At 32.9% G+C, this 20,834-nt stretch overlaps 1 long non-coding RNA gene and 2 pseudogenes across 1 annotated transcript; 1 reads left to right on the top strand and 2 right to left on the bottom strand.

The window, feature by feature from the left end:
- The first annotated feature begins 205 nt into the window (after positions 1 to 205).
- Positions 206 to 2,809, top strand: LOC129288885 (putative receptor protein kinase ZmPK1; annotated as a pseudogene).
- Positions 2,810 to 6,375: 3,566 nt separating this feature from the next.
- LOC129289657 (uncharacterized) lies at positions 6,376 to 9,410 on the bottom strand. The gene is made up of 2 exons (XR_008588181.1): positions 9,011 to 9,410; positions 6,376 to 6,626 (listed from the first exon to the last, which is right to left on the bottom strand). It is a non-coding gene; the product is annotated as an uncharacterized LOC129289657 (long non-coding RNA).
- A 3,608-nt stretch (positions 9,411 to 13,018) lies between these two features.
- Positions 13,019 to 15,492, bottom strand: LOC129288307 (putative receptor protein kinase ZmPK1; annotated as a pseudogene).
- Between the last annotated feature and the right edge of the window lie 5,342 nt (positions 15,493 to 20,834).

A 20,834-nucleotide genomic window follows, 5' to 3' on the forward strand; every position in this document is an offset into this window, starting at 1 on the left:
TTTATATTTTTGATAATATAATAATGAACTCTATGAAATTTGACCAGTGCAATATATGCATATTCGGATATTCATTATGAAAATCTTATGCATTCACATTCACACCACGTATAAAGTAACTAGAGACCGATGACTCGTGTTTTCTATATAATCCAGGCCAACTGCTGATCGTCTGATTCATATATGTCTTGAACTATACCAAGAACCTTAAAATGATTTTGAAGGCTTTTTCATCAATCTTAAACCTTCTTGTTCTTCTTTTATCTGTGTCTCAGTACACTTCATCTTTATCATCAACACTTCCCAGTGACTTCTCCCTCTCAGTGGATGAACCAGAAGATGTTCTTGTCTCACCAAATGGCACCTTCACTGCTGGCTTCTATGCCATTGGTGAAAATGCGTATGTCTTCGCAATCTGGTTCACTCAACTTCCTCAATCTTCCCCAAACTCGAACGTGGTTTGGGTCGGCAACCGTGACCAACCTGTCAATGGAAAACGTTCATCACTTTCCCTCCTTAGATCAGGAAACCTTATCCTCTCCGATGCCGGACAGAGGAACGTGTGGTCAAGCGACACCTCTTCATCTTGGCCGACCAGATTGACTCTCAACGACAATGGAAATCTTGTACTCTCTGAGATCCGTTCACAAGAGTCAAATGTTATATGGCAGAGCTTTGATTTCCCAACAGACACTCTCCTCCCTGGCCAACAACTCATGAATGACACACAGCTTGTCGTTTCGAGAAGTAACACCAACCTTTCCTCTGGCTTCTACAAGCTCTTCTTCGACGACAACAACGTTCTTCGCCTTCTCTATCACAGGTTCGACGTCTCGAGTGTGTATTGGCCAGCGCCGTGGATGTTGAGTTTTGAAGCTGGAAGGAGCACAAACAATAGTAGCAGAGTCGCAGTGTTAGATTCTCTTGGAAGTTTCATTTCAACAGATAACTACAGATTTACGACCTCTGATTATGAGGTATCGACGCAAAGAAAATTGAAAATCGATCCTGATGGGAACCTTCGAGTGTATAGCTTACAACAGAATGATCAATGGTTCGTGTCGTGGCAAGCTATAGCTGATTCTTGTCATGTTCATGGAATATGTGGAGTCAATAGCATGTGCAAGTACGATCATAGCATTAATGAAAGGAAGTGCTCGTGTCTGCCAGGATATAGAGTGAAGAACCATAGCGATTGGTCTTATGGGTGTGAACCCAAGTTTGAATTCTTATGTGGTCAAAATTTCTTAAAATTGCCCAATGTTGAGTTCTACGGAAATGACCATGTCTATAAGCTAAACATCAGTTTCAAGAACTGCAAGGATTTGTGCATACAAGACTGCGAGTGCAAAGTTTTTCAGCACACATTCGGAGAAGACATAGGTCTATTCAGGTGCTATATCAAAAGAACTCTGCTCAGTGGGATTAATTCACCAATTTTTCGAGGAACAACCTACTTAAGACTGCCTAAATCCAGTACACCTTCGTTCCTTGAAGAAGAAGAATCTTCCCTTGATAGTGGTGATGTTTGTTTCGTGAAGCTTGAAAGGGCCTCAGAGCACGACAACAGTTTTGTCAAGTTTCTTCTTTGGTTTTCCATCGCTGTTGGGGTGCTTGAAGTCCTCTGTATATGTCTAATTTGGTGTTCTTTGATTAGACCCACAAAGGACTCTGATGCAAATCAACAAGTCTACAATTTTCTGTCTCCTTTTCGTTCAGAAAATTTACTTACCCTGAGCTAAAACAAGCAACCAAGGGTTCAGAGAAGAAATTGGAAGAGGAGCAGGTGGAATAGTGTACAAAGGAGTACTGTCAGATCAACGAGTCGCTGCAATAAAGAAGCTGACTGGTAACAATGTTGGAGGCAAGCAAGAAGAAGGAGAATTTATGGCTGAAGTAAGCATAATCGGTAGGCTCAACCATATGAACTTGATTGAAATGTGGGGGTATTGTGCTGAGGGAAAGCACAGGCTATTGGTGTACGAGTACATGGAAAATGGTTCTTTAGCAGATAATCTCAAATCAAACACCCTGGATTGGACCAAAAGATACAACATTGCTCTGGGAACAGCAAGAGTACTAGCATACCTACACGAAGAATGCTTGGAGTGGATTCTGCATTGTGACATAAAGCCCCAGAATATCCTTCTGGATTCAAATTACCAGCCCAAGGTAGCAGATTTCGGCTTATCTAAGCTCAGAAATCGGAATGACCAAAACAGTCAAAGCTTCTCAATGATAAGAGGAACGAGGGGATATATGGCGCCAGAGTGGGTTTTCAATCTGCCAATAACATCGAAGGTGGATGTGTATAGTTATGGGATCGTTGTATTGGAGATGATGACAGGAAGGAGTTCCATGACGATGGGAGTTCATAGTGATGATGGAGAAGAGGCTCAGAATGTGAGGCTTGTGACGTGGGTGAGAGAGAAGAAGAAGACGACGACGTCAGAGGAAGGGTCGTCTTCATTGTGTTGGGTGGAGCAAATAATTGATCCAGCAATTGGATCAGAGTACGAGGCTGAGAAGAGGAAGATGGAAACTTTGGCAAGTGTAGCTTTGAAGTGCGTCATGGAAGACAAAGAGGCAAGGCCCACAATGAGCCAAGTTGTAGAAATGCTTCAGAGCCATGAAGACAATGCTTCTTAGTCATGACAGCTTAGTAGAATCTTTACGTACCGTCTCTTTGACGATGTTGTCTCTCTTCTTATCAGTTCTCTTTGGGGATAAAAGGACATGATTTACTTCGCAGAAACATTTGTGGGCAATCATGCGAAATCCAATTTATTGATAAAGTGACTTTCTTAAACTAGGGGTAACGAATTTGACCAAATGTATGTCTCTGGATTATGTATTGCTGTATTAGTTGAGTGGTGTGTTAAAATGATAAGTCTCACATTATTCATATAAAATCTTGAGTGCTAGTTTATAAATCTTATTTAAATAAAGGTTTAAATTTAAAAAATAATAAAGTGTACGACTTATTTATCACTTATCATATGTTTAGTGCTGTGTATGACATCTTTCTCGAGTAATTACGTCATCAACGTCAACTCATGAGATCACTCCTGAGTCCTGATCCCGCAAAGGTAAAAGGCTTAATTTAATTAATTCCCAAGCTATGGCCACAAATCATAAAAATATAACCACTCCACCTTAAATTATAAATTTTTTTTTAAATTGACTTTCTTAAATATAAAATATGTTTGATAAAAATAATATTTTTTTAATAATATTTTTTTAATAATATTTTTTTATATATTCTTCTTTTTCAATATTCTTTTATTAAAGTATTAAATGAATAACATTTTTAAAAGTTTATATTTTTATCTTAAAAAAATAAGATTATAAAAGTGTATTTAATGAACTATATTGATATGTGAAATTTTATCCAAAAACCTCACTCATAGTCAATTGAATCTCCCTCCCGCATCTTCTTGCCCTATAACCCCTAACATCTATTGCATTTAGAGTCGTAAATAAGGGCCGAGCTTGAATGGTCAGGCTTAGAGGCCATATTTAAATAAAAATTTGGACTTAAGAAATTGATTGTTTTTTGAAAATTGAAACTTCTAGGTCTAGCCCTAATAAACTTTGAAAAAAAAAGACTTAGGCTTAGACGGACCTCCAAACCCTATTCTTCAAAAAATTGATAATTTTTTAAGTATTGTGTTGTTAAAATATTTGATGTTGATTCTTTTATCATTTATTTTAATACAATAGTAACAGATTTTTTATTAATTTCTTAAACACGATTACTTTATAACGTTTATTTCTTAATTTTAATTAATGTTATACTCTAAGCTATTTTTACTCCTTGGCATTTATATCCTTGGAGCTCCTTTATATGGGGGTGGAAAAATACGGGCCCAAACACGCCAGCCTTTGAGCTTTTGGGCAATCCTCTTGTGCTCTGTTGTGTTCTTGAGTTAATTTCCTGCTTATTTGTTCGTTCGTTAATCCTGTGAAACACGACTCAGACTTGAGATTGCAACCTACTGCCAACATGCATAACCGGATACAGGGAAATTTTTAGGTAGACACGATGTATCATGTAATATCTGCTCTTTCCAATAAGAATGTAGCAGTTCATATGATTATAATCCCATGTGGTATGTTTTAATTTATATTATTAAAAAAAGTATCCGGCCGTCTCAGCGGTCCCCTTAATCCTTCATTCATTGGCTATGGCGTCCTCCATACTCCCCAGTCCCCACTCTTTTGGCTTTTGCCGAGCAGTCTGGCCTCAATCCCAATGAAGTCACAGAATGAATCGTGGGGGACATTCGTTTAATTTCGAAATTCATAAAATTGTCTCCTATTTTCTGTGCTGCCCGAAATATTATGGAATCAAAGAATGAGTAATCTTGTTAATCGAAACTCTGACAGGCCACTGCGCTATCATAGTTTCAAACAAACTGAAGGGATCGAAAAAGAAGGGGTAAAGCAGAGCCACGGCTGTGTAAAAATCATCTAATCTTGTCTGAATCAATCCAATTCAAAATAATCCAATCTTATTTGTTCTATATAAACACTGATCTTTTAAGAATAAAAAGACTAAAAAAATTACATTATTTATTCAAGTTGAACTGAACAGGAGATTGAGCATCTAGACCACTTAATTCAATCCGATCCTATTAATTTATTTAATATAATTATAATTAATTCATTTTTTATAAATGCTTTAAGTATAGTTGATGCTAAAGAAATGATTGTGTGAAAATTTGTTGAGCTTGTTTTTAAATTGTTGTTGTAATATAGTATTGTAGAAATTTGTTGAATATTATTTTTATTGAAATTATAAATTTAAATCATTTGAACTATAATAAAAATATTTTTTGGTTAGAAATTATTATGAATTTATTATTACTACAAGTATTTTTATTTTTTTAATTGAGTTTATTAAGTTGGAATAAATTATTGTCTTTCATAGAAGAAAAAAGAAAAAAAAGTTAAATAAGTATTGAATTAACAGGACCAGTCTCTCAATCCTATAAACCAAGTCTTATTCTTTTAATCTTCGAGTTATTACTGAATAAAACCAAACTATAAATTGCCTAACCAATTTTTTTTATAAAAAAATTAAACTTTAAATTAAATTAAAATTCAGTGTCGTTTAGTCTTTTTGTGCAGTCCTAGCTCCTAAGCAGAGCAATGCAATTTTTTTTCCCCAGACACTTCTCAACTATGGGGGATGGGTTTGGATCTGCGGATTCTGCGCCGGATTATTGCTCGGATTCGGCCATAGGTACTTTTTTAATAATATAAATATAAATTAAAGCATGCCACATAGGATTGTTATGATCTGAGTTGTTACTTTTTCAAAAGGCGGAATAAATATGACATGGTACCTAAGAATTCCTCATATAATAGTGCGCGCGCGCGCGCGTGTCACCTCAATGATAGTGATATGATGTCCAGAGATTTAAATATAAATCATCTCAATTTCTACGGTAATGTTTTAGGGACAGGTCACCGAACAGTTAAAAGGACTAGTTTAGAATTTAATGATTTGATCATGATTAAATTAAATTTATGTTAATCATTTGTATTGAAAAATAAAGAAACATTTAGATTAATTAGCTTTAATAATACTTCATGTATTATTTTTTTTCGGTAAAACTTTAATAATAAAATAATGATACTTAGCATTTACTATTTGTCTATTTGAAATTTTTTAAGCTAACCCTCAGTCCTATTACCTATTCACCTGTTACCCGTGTAGCTTGTTTTTCTCCTAACTAGATTTGTCCAATTCACAAAAATTGAAAATTCATCTTCGGTCCAACACCTTGTTTATAGTGCACCTGAGTCTTCTCTTAATTGTACTGGCTTTTGCCTAACACTATATTAGTTGGTTCGGTTTGATTGAATCAATATTCTTTTTTAAAAAAAATATATATTACTTTTCCTAAAAAAATTATTATAAATAATTCTTAGTTAATATTAATTATTAATCTAGATTGATTCATGAACCAACATAGAATTATGGCCTTTAAATAAAGGATTTTATTATTTAAAAAATACAACTTCACTGTATAAATATCCTTTATAATCATTCCTTTCTAATAATATCAACTACTAAAATTCATTGTCTTGGTTTTAAGTACAACCATAGATAATGATAGAGTCACCTTATAAAAATTATTGTTATCTTAGTGTCACGCCCTAAAATATAGGAATGACCAGTATGAAATGTACACTTAAACACCCATCCCTTAAACTCTCGATTAAGGAAAGTTCTGAATTAATATATTTGACTTACTATCCGCCTAATTGTATGCATCAGATTTTACTTTTCAAATAATCAAAATATCAAACTTTTTGTAAAAATTTGGACAATACCTCCCTTATAAGTAAGATCTCTCCAAAATCTTTACAACAAAAATTTTAAAATTTATAACTAGCAATACGAAGCTCTGCTTCTCAGCAACAGATAGATAATATAATAAAGAGAATCAGGCCCTTAACTATAATCTATGTGGAGCAACTAATCATATTTTTCATGACATAATTCATAAATTCATATTTACATCAGTAGAAAATATTTACAGAACAAATCTCCACTAAGCTCAGTAGAAATTCCCTCATTGAAAAAGCAGGACGTATAGTATTAGCTACATTATCTGAGACCAGAATAACTTTTTTAGTAAATAATGTCCCAACCATAATATTTTATAGAATCACAATGAATAAAATACAATAATTATATACATGAAAAAGCAATTTAATGTAAGCAAATTTGTTAACTTAGAATAAAAGTTTTATATAACTTCCATAGCAAAAAAATTTAAATCAATAACGACAAAATAGCTTTAACATTTGATCTTGACAAATCAAAATATTAAATAATAAATAAGAATTGCAATGTTTACTAATTTAAAATCATTAAATATGAAAATATGAAATCACCAACTAACTAAAAATTCATATTTTTTGGGATTTATTAGCACAAATCACAAACGTGGACACATAGTCCATGAGGATAAATAACCAAACGCGACTTATGCCACAAATACAAACGTGGATACAGTTCACAAATGTAAGTAACCAAATATAGCCTAAGCTACGAAACAAACGTGAACACACAGTGCACGAGGGTAATGCTAACCAAACGCAGATTGAAGCCATGAAAACAAACGCAGGTACGAGGTCCCATGAATAACAAACGTGAAAATAAAACTCACAAAAATTAAACTAGCTAGTGGTTGACCATAGCGTTAGCAATCAGTGTTCTATATAAAATTTCCTCCAAATCTATTTTCAAACATGTGAGAAAGTCATCACTATTAAAATACAGTTTCCATTCTCAAAATCAAGTTCGCATGAAAAATTTTGAACATTCAAATCTTGCCAGAATAAAATTTCATAACTGCTATCCATGCTTACATTTATTAAGAAACCAAAACTTCCAAAGCTAATAAAAATAATTTCATTAATTTTGAGAGCAACCTTTGTAAGGAAAAACACATACATGTCATAATTCAAATTTCCTTCAACATCTCTTTATAATTTTCTAAGATAAAAATAATTTAATTAACAAAATATTAAATATATAATATAATCATCATAGAATGATCTGTGTAAAAAAAATTCTTGAAAAAAAAATATTAATAAATCAGTTAAGACGTTATTCACTTATCTGTCGAATTTCCAAAACCTAAATATCTACTTCATTTCAACTTTTACCAAGATCCTCTTTCTCCATACCTTCTCAATGAATGAACATATAAATAAAAACTTTAATTAATTCCTACAAATTATATAAATTTCTTTCCACTATTAATGCCACTCCAATCAACTACAACTAGTGAAAATTCCAAAACACTAAAATTCATATCTTAAAGTTTCATCAAGCATCATCATTATATCGCCAAATTCTTTCATCTTACTTTAGACATGAAAATTATTTAAGTGAGATGTGATTCTCTCTCAAACCTTTTTAACAAATGTTGATGTGCATTAGTTTCCAATCTATTCAAATGTAACTCCCTAAATGATATTATAATTTATAATTTATCCATCATATAACTTTCAAGAATCCATAATTTAGATAATCTCCCCATAACTTATTAATAGGTTCTTTCACCATATCTAGCTTACTTTCACAAATGAGAATTAACCAAGCTAGTTCAAGCTTCTTTCGAGATTAATAAAGTTGCATGAACATGATCATTCAAGGAAAGCAAATCTTCACCAAGTCCTTAACAAGTTAAACTTTCCACGTTCCTATGCTCTCTTTTAAATGCCAAACAGCATAAAAAAAGTGAAATTTTATAAAATACATAACCAGGTAATATTCTTCCTAACAAACATTTTAACAACATCTTAGGTGCATTGGTTTACAACCATTCACTCAAACTCCCTTGCCTTCAAATTTTACTCCATAATTCCCAAACACCAATATTTAGATTTATCATACCCTTTTCAATCAAATCCCCCATCAAGAATTTATTTAAACTCAAACCCACTCTATCATTATCTTGTTCATTATACTAAATTTTCAACCTGATTCAATTTCCTCTCCCAACTCAGACACACGTACAGCAACATTATAGGTAACGAAAGAAAAAAATTTCAATCTCAACCAGTTAACCATACACACACAAAATTGAGGAAGAGGAGGATTTGAAGTTCCTCACCTCAAGTCCACCATGATAAGGTAGGAGAAAAATTCAAAGCTTCCTTAAAAACAGAACAATGTTGTGGACAAAGGCAGAGAAAGAGGCTCGATGCACGTTCAAGGTCAATCAGAACCAAGGCGACACGCACACACAAAAAAAAAAAAAAAAAATGGGGGAGGGAACTGAGTGATGCTGCACGAACAAGAAAGAGGGATGCCCAGAAATGTCCGCTGCGTTCTCACGGACAAGAAGCTCCAATAATGACGCACGCACAATAGCAGATAAGCAAGGAAAGAAAATCGCATTCTCCAGCCATCAAACACATACAGCAACAATAAAACACACATAGAGGGACAACAAAGGAGAAGAGACTTCAAGATCCTTACCTCAACTATGGTAGAAACGAGATGGAGAAGGTTCTGGCGTACTAACAGGGAGGAGAAAGAAGACTCTGCACCACCGAACAAGGGAAGGACTGAACGTTGAGCACAGAAGAAAGAAAGAGAAGAAGAAGAGGAATGTCCACGGCATAAAGGGCAAGAGAAACTCACGCCCCAAGTGACAAACGGACCTTCGGCGCTTAACCATAGCAGCGATGAGCTGACGGCAGAGAAGACAAAGAAGAACGGCTGCAACACGAACAGAGGAGGAAGAACGGAGGATTTGCAAGCTCCCAACGCCCATAATAGTGGTGGACAACACACCTAAATCCACCGACAACGGACGATCAGAGGAGGAAGAAATTTCTGGAAGCACTCTCTCTCTCTCTCTCTCTCTCTCTCTCGTTGCAGCCGACGAAAAGGAGGAGGAATGGGGAAAAAATCTGGTGTAATATTTTTATTTGAAACACGAGGGGCATCATGGTAATTTCGCAAAACTGAAACCAAACTATAAATCCTTCATTTTGATTCAGCAAAAATCGAACCCAGGATTTGATACATTAAGCTCCTATTTGGTACAAAGAATTGAAAGAACGGGATTGGAATTGGGATTGGGATTGAGTAATCCCATGTTTTTATGTTTGATAGGAGGGATTGAAAAATTTAATACCAAGCCAAATCCCATTCAAGTAGGATTATCCAGTAACACCTCTCACTTGATATTGAAAAATCAATCTTGAAATTGATTTTTTTCTGACTAAATTACCCCGTTCTCTCACTCTCCTCTCTCTCTCTCTCTCTGGCCTCATCGTCCCCTACCCTCTCATCTCTCCCCCCTATCCTCTCACCATCTTGTCCCTCCCTCGCCCTCACGTCGCTCTCCCCTAACCAAATAACCTCCCTTGCACTTACCACATCTAACGGATTAGGGCTCAAGTTCAAGTCTATCCATTTGTCTTCCTCCTTTTTCCTTCTCTTCAGATCTAGATGTAGATTGTGTCTTTGCCTTTTTTGGGTCACAAGCAGTGTGGCAGAAGCAAGGGCAGATGAAAATGGAGCCACCCTCCCTGACGAAGATGGAGACGGAGGGAGTTTGAGTATTGGCTCAATTTGTTCATGCTCCTCACCCCTTGAAATTGTTTGCAGATTTTACTAAATTTGTAATCTGCGCTTCATAAATTTCTAGGTGATGGTTATTTGTTTGTTTACAACTTTTTCAACAAAGTAAAGCACGTTGTAGCTAATGGAAGGAATAATGGTTTGGGGATGGCTGGAAGATTTGAGTGGAAGAAAGAAGATGAGGGCATTTGTGTCTTTGTTGTAATTTTTTTGTTTCAATCCCAAACTCATTTTTTTAATCCCTCGGTGTACCAAACAACATTTTAAAATTTATTCACACTCCCAATCCCATTCTCAATCCCATTCCCAATCTCATTCCCAATCCTTCAAAATGTGATACCTCATACCAAACAGGGCCTAAATTATCAATACAACTCCTACTAGATCAACAATCCTTCTAGTGAAAATATTTCTAAAATTAATACAAATACAATTAAAGCACACTATTATATAATTTAATTTTACTTAAATTTTTTGAGTTATCACACTTAGCTTGAGTTTTAAAAGTACAATCCATACTTAAAAATCTTTGTCGTTTTCAAAAGGAAATTCTCTATCAACTCAATTTATACTTGAAAATTAAGCTTCAAGAAAAGTGCTGCTCATGTCTTGACATAGCGTATAATTTATTTTTTTTTCCCCATCTCTAATTCCTTTATACTTCAAAGAGCGATTCCCACCAACAAAAATGATGAATTATAATTGATTTGGTCTTGGAATGATGGAATTACAAATAAGCTCTGTATAGTTCAAATATAATTTAGATGACTTAATTTAATATTAAAAAATTTATAAATTTTACAAATTAATCATTTAAATATACTCTAAATAGTTCAGATTTAATATTAAGATTTTTTATATTTTTATTTTAATAAATATAATATTAAAATATTTAAAAATTAATTTAAATAAACGACATTAATTAAAAAGGTTGAAATAGAGGATCAAGATTGCTTCAGATCCTAATGAGCATTTGGTACTTATCACTATGATGAGTGCCGAATGCAAACACAAGTCAAGTGAGAGTTGGACACAAAGTTTGCAAAGAGAGAAAGATAATTAGATCTAAAATTTTAGATTTAGGATATTGGGATGTGTGAAGTTGACAATGAGATTATGAAAATTTGAAATAATAGACGGTGAGGGAGGATTGAAATTTTAAAATAATTGAAATATTATGAAGGTTATTTTTTATTAAAACTTTTATTTCAAACTATTTAATTCTTATTTTTTTAGTGGAATTATTTATTTTTTTTTTAAGATTGTCACTAAAACCAAAATAATTTTAACTGTTATATATTCAATTTGTTTTTAAATTTTTTTAGCAAGTCAAGTTGGCATATGTGGTAGATTTCTCATTATTATTTAAACAGGCAGCTGAAATTCAAATTTTAACTTACACGTGTATAAAACTTAGTTCATACGATTCTATCCATTACTTACATGTGAAACAAATTAAATTTTGCTATGGATAGAACATATCATTTGTGGCTCACAAACCAAAAAAAAAAAATTAATAGTAAATTTATTCCCACTAACGTTGAGTCCTGTGTCCGCCACTAATTCTAATTACCAAATATAAATGAGAAGGTCATTTACACAAAAATTTAAGTCTATAAATACAATGGATAAAATGAGAAAAAAATTCTTATAACTATTAAGTTACTTATATTTTGAATCAAGATTAATTAAAAAAATATTTATATTTTGAACTAGAGGAAGTACACTTTAAAACATTTAAAATACCTTATACTCTATCAATCCTTATTATAAAATACCTTTAACTATCTCACCAAAATTAAAGAAAGGTCATTAAGTCATTAACTTTATATGCAAATATAATAAGCCTTTAATTTTATCCCTAATTAATTGAATTTTTTTAAATTTACATTATATTTTTTCTAATAGTTACTTAATTTAAATAAGAGTAACATTGTAAAATGGGTTGACTCTCATGTTATCTCATGTTACTTTAAACTAATTTACATTTTTAACGAGTTAGTTAATTACATTTAAAACTATGCATTTTTTGACATTTATCCTTATTTAATAAAATGCTTCAATTATAAAACCTTATTAATTGAGCAGAGATTCAATGACTGTACTTAATACAAGTATTAAATATCTGTATCATCTAAACTATTAAAATCTAGATCGATGATTAAGATAAATTCATTCATTTATTAATCTTAAGTGGAGTATAAATTTATAACTATTGATCTAGATTTTAATGATTTAAATTGTATAAACATTCAATATTTATATTAAGTACAGCCATCGAATTCAAATCCTTATTAATTACACCCTTATTTAATGTCTTTTTTTCAAAAAAAAAAACTCTATTAATTACAGCTTGAAAGTCTTCAAAATGTTTTATATTTTTTAACATGATACTTAAAAAAAAAAGCCTTATAATACATAATAGAAGAAGTATTTGGGGGACATTTATTCTCATGTCCCACACAAGCAATCTAAATCTAAATACGAAAAAAAAATTCATGAAAAAAATTGAATTTATACAAAATCATAAAATTACTCTAAATTCTCATATTCTTTAATGAAGTTGTCAATTTTGTGATTTGAGATTTTTTATACTTAGATTGCTTTACATATGAGGGTAATTTTTCCTATGTTTAGACTTTTTATTGTTTAAAAGTTTAATAATAAAAAATATTTCTTTCAGTTCTTTGACATTTTGAAATGATAATCATTTTGAAACAAAACTAAAACTTCAACGTAAGAAGTACATGCCCATATATCTTCCAAAAATAAATTGAAGATAACATTAGAAACAATTGAAAAATCAGATAATTAACGTTACCTTCTTTTAAAGAAAATAACTTAACGAGAACAAAAAAGCAAAATCAAATAGGAGAACCAGCTTATATTTCAGCCCTACCCATAACAAGTAAATAAAGTGCAGAAATTGATTCTTTGACTTATTGACTCTGAAGAGGCATCGCCTTTATGGCTCTGAAGCATCTCAACAACTCAGCTCATGGTGGACCTCGCATGTCTGTCTTCTTCAACACATTTCAAAGCCACTTTCACCAAAGTCTCCATCTTACGCTTCTGACCATCCTCCAACTCCGATCCAATGGCTGGATCTATTATCTGCTCCACCCAAAACCACAATGACGACTCTTCCTCCGACGTCATTCTCTTCCTCTTTTCCCTCACCCATGTCACAAGCCTCTTATTTTGTGCCTCTTCTCCTGCCTCACTCTGAATTCCCATAGTTTTCGACCTCCTTCCTGTAATCATCTCTAACACAACAATCCCATAGCTATACGCAACCATCTTTGATGTTATTGGCAAATTGAACACCCACTAAGGTGCATATATCCTCTCGTTCCTCTAATCATTGAGAAGCTTTGAGTGTTCTGGTCATTTCGATTTTGAAGTTTCGATTAGCCAAAATCTGCCACCTTTGGTTGTTAATTTGAAACCAGGAGAATGTTATGGGGTTTTATGTCGCAATGCGAAATCCATTCCAAGCATTCTTCGTGTAAGTAAGCTAGTACCCTTGCTGTTCCAAGTGCGATGTTATATCTTTTGATCCAATCCAGAGTGTTCGATTTGAGGTTTGCAGCTAAAGAACCATTATCCATGTACTCGTACACCAATAGCCTGTGCTTTCCCTCGGCACAATACCCCCACATTTTGATCAAGTTCATGTGTTAAGCCTACTGATTGCGCTCACTTCAGCTAGGAATTCTCCTCCTTGTTTGGCACCAATATTGTCATTCTTCAGCTTCTTTTTTGCTGCGATCCCTTGACCAGGTAATTCTCCTCTGTGTACTATTCCACCTGCTCCTCTTACAATTTCTTCTGTGAACCCTTTCGTTGCTTGTTTTAGCTCAGAGTAAGAAAATTTTCTGAACCCAAAAGGAGAAGGAAAACTGTAGCCTTGTTGATTTCCACTTCTAACCAAAGAACACCAAATTATAGAAATAAGGAGGACTTCAAACACCCCATTTGCGACTGAAAACCAAAGGAAGAGCTTCATAAATCTGTTGATGTGTCTCTTGGCATAGGCTCTTTCAAGCTTCACCAGACAAATATGGCTATTTTGGGCAAATTCCTCTTCTTCATGGAACGAATCACTGTTGCTTTGGGTCTTAGGTAGTCTCAAGTCGGTTATTCCTCTGAAGTACATATGGTGAATGACGACCGTTGAGCAGAAGTCTTTTTGTATAGCACTGGAAAAAGCCGTCCGGGTGAAATGAGCACTGAAACGCCTTGCACTTGCAGTCTTGTAAGCATTTGTCTTCACAGTCACTATAATGAATATTTTCCATATAAATATTGTCAGATCCATATAGCTTAACATCAGGCAATCTAAGGAACGTAGATTCCTTTGGAGCACAAAAAAGTTGAAATTTGGGCTCACACCCATAAGACCAATCGCTATGGTTCTTTACTCTATAACCTGGAAGACACGAACACTTCCTTCCTTCTCTTGGATCATACTTGCACGTGCTGTTATCTCCACAAATTCCATTAACCCTGCAAGAATCGGACATGGCTTGCCACGACACATTCCATCGATTATTTTGCAGTAAACTGCACCCTCGAAAGTTGCCATGGGGATCTAGTTTCAATCTTCTTTGTTTCACTACTCCATAATCGGAGGTTGAAATGAATTTATAATTATCTGTTGAAATGAATTTTCCAAGAGAATATAACATAGCTGTTCTACTATTTTTGTAGGTATTCCTTCCAACTTCCCAGCTCATAAGCCATTGTGCTGGCTAGTATTTGCTGGAGATATCCGATCCATTATACAAAAGGCTAAGAATGTTGTTATCATCGAAGCAAAGCTTGTAGAAGCTAGAGGAGTGGTTGATATCGCTTTTAGAAGAGACAAGCTTTGTATATCTTGTGAGCTGTTGTCCAGGAAGTAGAGTGTTTGTCGGGAAATCGAAGCTCTGCCACAGAATAGTTCTGCTTCCAGTTAATTTGGAGCTCGGAGAGTACTAGATTTCCATTGTTGTTGAGAATCAACTGTGTAGGAAAAGATGAGGTTGTGTGAGTTGATCACGCGATAAACTGGCCAGCATCAGAAAGCACAAGGTTACCATTTCTGTGGAGGGAAAGTGATGACCGTTTTCCGTTGACAGGTTGGTCACGGTTTGCTGACCAAACAATGGTCGGGTTTTGGGTGAACCAGATGGCGAAGAGTAGGCATTAATTGTCACCAACCGCGTAGAAGCCTGCAGAGAAGACACCATTTGGTGAGAGAACAACGTCTTCTAGCTTCTCAACTGAGAGAGAGAAGCCATTGTTAAGTGAAGGCGGCGGCGGCGGTTTTGAAGAAGAAGAAGAAGAAGATGGGAATGGCATAGATAAGAGGAGAAGAAAGTGTAGGATTGATGAAACAGCCTTATCAATTATCTATGGCTGGAAGCGCTACTGGAAGAGTGATGAAACATGGATTAAAATGGCAAGAAATGTGCAGCATTATAAAGGACAAAAATCCGAGAATTAGGAACTGTTAATAGTACTGTACTGTTCAGTCTTCAAATGTTACTGCGCGTTGTTTTCCTCTTCCGGAAATTTAAAGTCAACGCATATACTTTGACCATCGCCGCCTATTTATCAGCAATTCTCGCCTTCTTTGACTCGTACAAGTATTTCCATTTTGTTAGCTCAAGTGTATTTTTGTTCTCTAATTTAATAATTTATACTTTTCTATTAAAAAATATAAGATATTTTTAATTAAATTTTATCCCTCAATGAAATAGTTATCTACTTTCAAACAAACCTTATTTTTTTTATATTTATTCTTATTAAATATCTTACAAAAAATATAAAGTCATTTATTAATAAGGGCACTTTAAAAAAAAGATAATGATTACATATCAAAAAATTAAAAATATCTTACATTTTTTAACATCTAACAATTCAAAAAATGCCTTACATTTTTTAACAGAGGGAGTATAAAATTTTAATTTAATCATTTAATTTTATAAAATATATTTTTAACCCTAATACTATTAGTTTTAATAAATATTTTTTGTGCTAATTATTATTATTTTAAAAAATTAAATTTAATATATAAACATTTAAGAATATTTTGTCAATATTTAAAAATTCAATGTAAAAACTTTTGTGATAAAATTAATGATATTATGATTAAAGAACTGAAAATAAATTTTATAAAATTAAAAAAATTAAAATGAAACGTTATGCAAAGTTCTTTATTCTTTATAAGTAAATTTTTAAATTTTTTAAATTTCATCAAATATTATTCATTACCCTATCTTACCTGTTTATTACCAAACTTTTACTTGATTTCATTCTAGAAAAATAAATAAGTGATAAGGTAATTACCAATATTCGGTAGATAAATGAACAAATGAAGTAGAGCAATTAACAAATATAGTAGAACAATCCTGATATTAATTTAAATGAAGAGTAATTTTATCATTTTTCTTATAAATTTAATATTAAATCAGTATCCTCAGACTGCAGTAAAATTTTAAAAATTTAAGAATTTTGAACGTAGTTAAATATGATCAAGGGATTTTTATTGAAATTGTTTCAAGAGGAGAAACCTCCAAACAAAAACAAAGAAGGAAAATAAACAGGCAAGGATTAGCCTAGATCCAAGAACATTAAGATCTGGCAAGAATCTGGATGTTCTGTGATGAACCCAAATGACAAGGTAAGCCCAGAAGAGCCCAATGTGAACATCCAACCCAATGCAAATCTAATTGAGGAATGGCCTGTTCGAAGAAGCCAGCGAGCATGGAAGATGACGTGGAAACTCCGTGAATTGGCTGGAGAGGAGGAGCTATAATAAGACAAAATCGGTTATGATTTGGAGGTGTGCAATGATTGAATCGTCTTCTCCCTGAGACCTTGTGTCTGTCCTTCTACTTCTTCCTGCATTTCTGTGACTTTTCTGTTATTTCCTTTCCTTCTATATCATCATTCACTGTTTATGCTTATGTAATGCTTGAGACGTTAGTTTGAGCTGATATAAGCAATTTTGCAGAAAGAGTTTTTCATCAAATTCCTGTGTTTATTTTTATAACCATTACATGTTCCTGCAAGGTGAGCAAGCTATCGCAATCTCGTGTGCAATACTGATTCAATATTTATTGAATCGACTAATAATTATTTCTCTTTTTTTTCTTATCCCAATTCTAAGGACTAAAGAAAACATTGATACACGGACTAGCTACAAAATCCGCTCTGTCGCAAGGGGAAAGCCACATATAAGAATTTGATAAGCCTAATAATTACTATTCAGAACCATGAAATAGTTAAATTACATTTAAGGATCATCGTCCCCTACAATTAGAAACTTTTATCTTTGAAAAAATGCCCTCATATCACCACTACTGAGAACACTGGAACTGAGCTTAAAATTTCTTAGTACTTAGTTGAAAAATAACTTTAATTGATTTGGAAACTATTTAATTTTCATATTCAATATTTAGTTCAAAAGCATCATTTTTTTTTAGTTTTCATATTTCTACTACTGAGACTAGTGGAATTTGGTTGAAAATTTCTTAACACTTGGTTAAGAAATTAATTTTAACTAATTAACTTGACAACTATTTAACTTGCAGGCTTGTGAATTGTGATTTAATAAGTTCAAATGTACTCTTTCTATTTAAAAATATTAAGTATTTTTAATCAAATCTTACCTCCTAATAAAATTCTTACCTACTTTTAAACTAATTCTATCTTTCCATATTTACCCATATTAACTACTCTATAATAAATATAAAATCACTATTAATAGGACATTTTTAAAAAAAAGTAATGATTACACCTCGAAAGATTAAAAATACCTTACATTTTTTAACATTTAACTCCTCAAAAAACACCTTACATTTTTTAACGAAGGGAGTATCAATTTTTTTTTTTTGGTTTTCATATCACTACTACTGAGAATGGTGAAATTGAGTAGAAAATTTCTTAATGTTTGGTTAAGAAATAACTCTAATTTAAGCTGATAATCTGGATCAAGTCCAAATAAGTCCAAAAAATTTTATGGCTAGACTTAAAAATTTATAATTTGAAAGAGGTTAGCCTAAATATTTGAATTATTTTTTATTATTAATAAAATAAAATTAACATTCACTTGAAACCTACACTTTACATTCATCACAAACCCACACCAAAACAATTTGCCAATGATATTAAAGGTTAATGTTTATGACTATATACAGGGTTGTGTTGGAGATGTTAAAAGGAAGAAGTCCAACTGCAGTGGGAAGTCAAAGTGATGAAGATAAGAACAGGCATCAAATGAGAGACTTATGCTATGAGTGAGAGAGGAGAGGTGGGCAACCAATAAAGATTGATGTAATTGGTAAAAATTTAGTGCATAATACATAAAGTTATAAGATGAAATCTCACTCTTGATATGAGAACATAATTGATAGGTGGTCATTGAGTATATCTATAAGCATTTTTTTTAATTTAAAGGTATGTTTTAATTTTAATGAGTTCTGAAACTTCATTTGTTTAAATTTTCTCAAACAAAAAAGAAGGCTGTGGTGGTGGGTTGTCCATTGGAAAATTGATGCTACTATTGGTTCGGGCTTTGAAGCTGAGATGCGAAAGTTGGACATTTTGGCAAATGTGGCTTTCAAGTCCGTTGACGAAGACCAAGATGTGAGGCCCACCATGAGCCCATTTGTGGAAATGCCTCAAACCCATGGTGATGATACTTCTTGGTGTTTGTGCTGTAATCATGCGATGTCTTGGGTTGGTGTATCATGGAGTCAAGAAGCAATTAATAGTTGGGAATACGTGTCAGGTCCATCGAACTACCTTCTTCTTTTTTGTTTTTTTAATTTTTTATTGAAAACTCGAGTTTTTAAGTTTTTGTAGTAAAATGGCTTATGGGATTTACTTTTTTAAGCACTAAAAAAAAGGGGGTCCAGTTGGATTCGAGCACTTATTTGAATTCATATTTATTTTAAATTTTAAAAAATTAAAGTATTATATATTTTTGAATTAAATTAAATTTATTTCAAAATATGTATTTGTACTTCAAAATTAGCAATTGAATTTTAAAACACTTTAATATGTACTTTAGAGCTTAAATATGTAATATTATAATGTCAACTTAATTTTCAAAAATTGAAAAAAAAATAAAAGTGGATTTTCAGGCCACAACTAAATATTATTAATAAGGATTGAGTTTTAAGAAATGATCAATTTCAAAGTAGAAGGACTTCAAAGCCAAACCTATTACCTATATAAGCCGGACCAACCGCGTTCCCAACTGTAGCATGCGTGCATTAGAACAATTCTGAAATAAATTATTTACTTGGCATACTCTTAACTCATCCATGGGGGTCATGTTAACTTGATAATTTATTATTAGCGTTTCTTCATTTAGTAATCAACCTTCCGTGTAAATAAGGAAAAAGAAACTAGGTGAGGCTCACGAAATATGTAAATCATTCCCTCATCAAAACATATATTATGATTATGCAAACAATTAATCACCAATAAATCGGAATATTATTGTGTTGTCAGACACTTAGACTAGAATCAACCTTATAATGTCTTTAGGGCCAATTGTTTTTTGTATATATCTAAGGGGTGTTTGGTTGGAGGGGAGGGGCAAAGGAAAAATTTAAAAAAAAAAATTCCATTTCCTCCACTCCAAATTGTGGGGATTAGGAGGTGAGGGTAAAATTTGTCACACCCTAATCAATATGCCTTCTGTAGTAAGTTCAAAAGATGTAGATACACTTCTCCAGTATCTCAATACTAATAAAATGAGGATAAAGTTTTCTATACATAATTATTTTCCTCCCCTCTCCTCTTCAATCAAATAAGGTAGCATCAAACCGCCTTCTCCATTAAAATTCCTCCCCTTCTCTCAAACCAAACACCCCCTAAATATAAACAGTTGACTCAAATATTAATTAGACTAATTAAATTGAGACAACCAAATTTGAATAAATATATATAAACACACTCTTTTCGATCCTATATATAATTCACTTTTTAAAAGAATATTGTAATTTTAAGCATAAGTCACCTTGCAAAAGTTTGTGTAGCCTTAAACTTTATTCCAAATATACCTTTATTCCCAATTTCCAATGAGAAGATAGAAACTGTTTGTTTTTAAAATTTGTGATATTTATTAGGGATAAAAATAAAAATTAAAATAATTTTTAGACAATTTCAACTATGCAACCAACTAACTTGGTTCTTGTAAGTAACTTATAATAGGGGGGAGTATATTATTTCTCTCATGCTATTTATATATTTCTCCTTAGTTACTCCATCCGTTAAAAAATACAATGCATTTTTAACTGAACCTCACTTCCTAATAAAATAGTTACTTACACTACTACAAAATATATCTTTAAGAGCGGGTGTTTAGAAGTGCTTCTTTAAAAAATGCTCTAAAATGTGAATGCAGAATTTACTGAAGCACTTTTTTAAATAAGCGCTCCTGTATGTCAGATCTTCAAGAGCGCTCCTAATTAATATTAATAAAAGATTTTTAAAAATTTAAAAATGCCTTCAGGGGCGCTCATGTAAGAGCGCTCTAAAAGACAAGCTCTTTAGGAGCGCTCGACTATGAGTGCCCTGGAAGAGTGCTATTTGGGAGCTCTCAACAATGAGCGCTCCGAAAGATCGTGTCTTTTGGAGCACTCATATTCGAACGCTCCTGAAAAGCTGCTCTTTATTTTTGTTCTTCCCTATCAGTTTTCCTTTGGTC

Source organism: Prosopis cineraria, unplaced genomic scaffold (genome assembly GCF_029017545.1).
Source record: "Prosopis cineraria cultivar Desert tree isolate PC_DT_omini unplaced genomic scaffold, ASM2901754v1 PC12, whole genome shotgun sequence".
NCBI lineage: Eukaryota > Viridiplantae > Streptophyta > Magnoliopsida > Fabales > Fabaceae > Prosopis > Prosopis cineraria.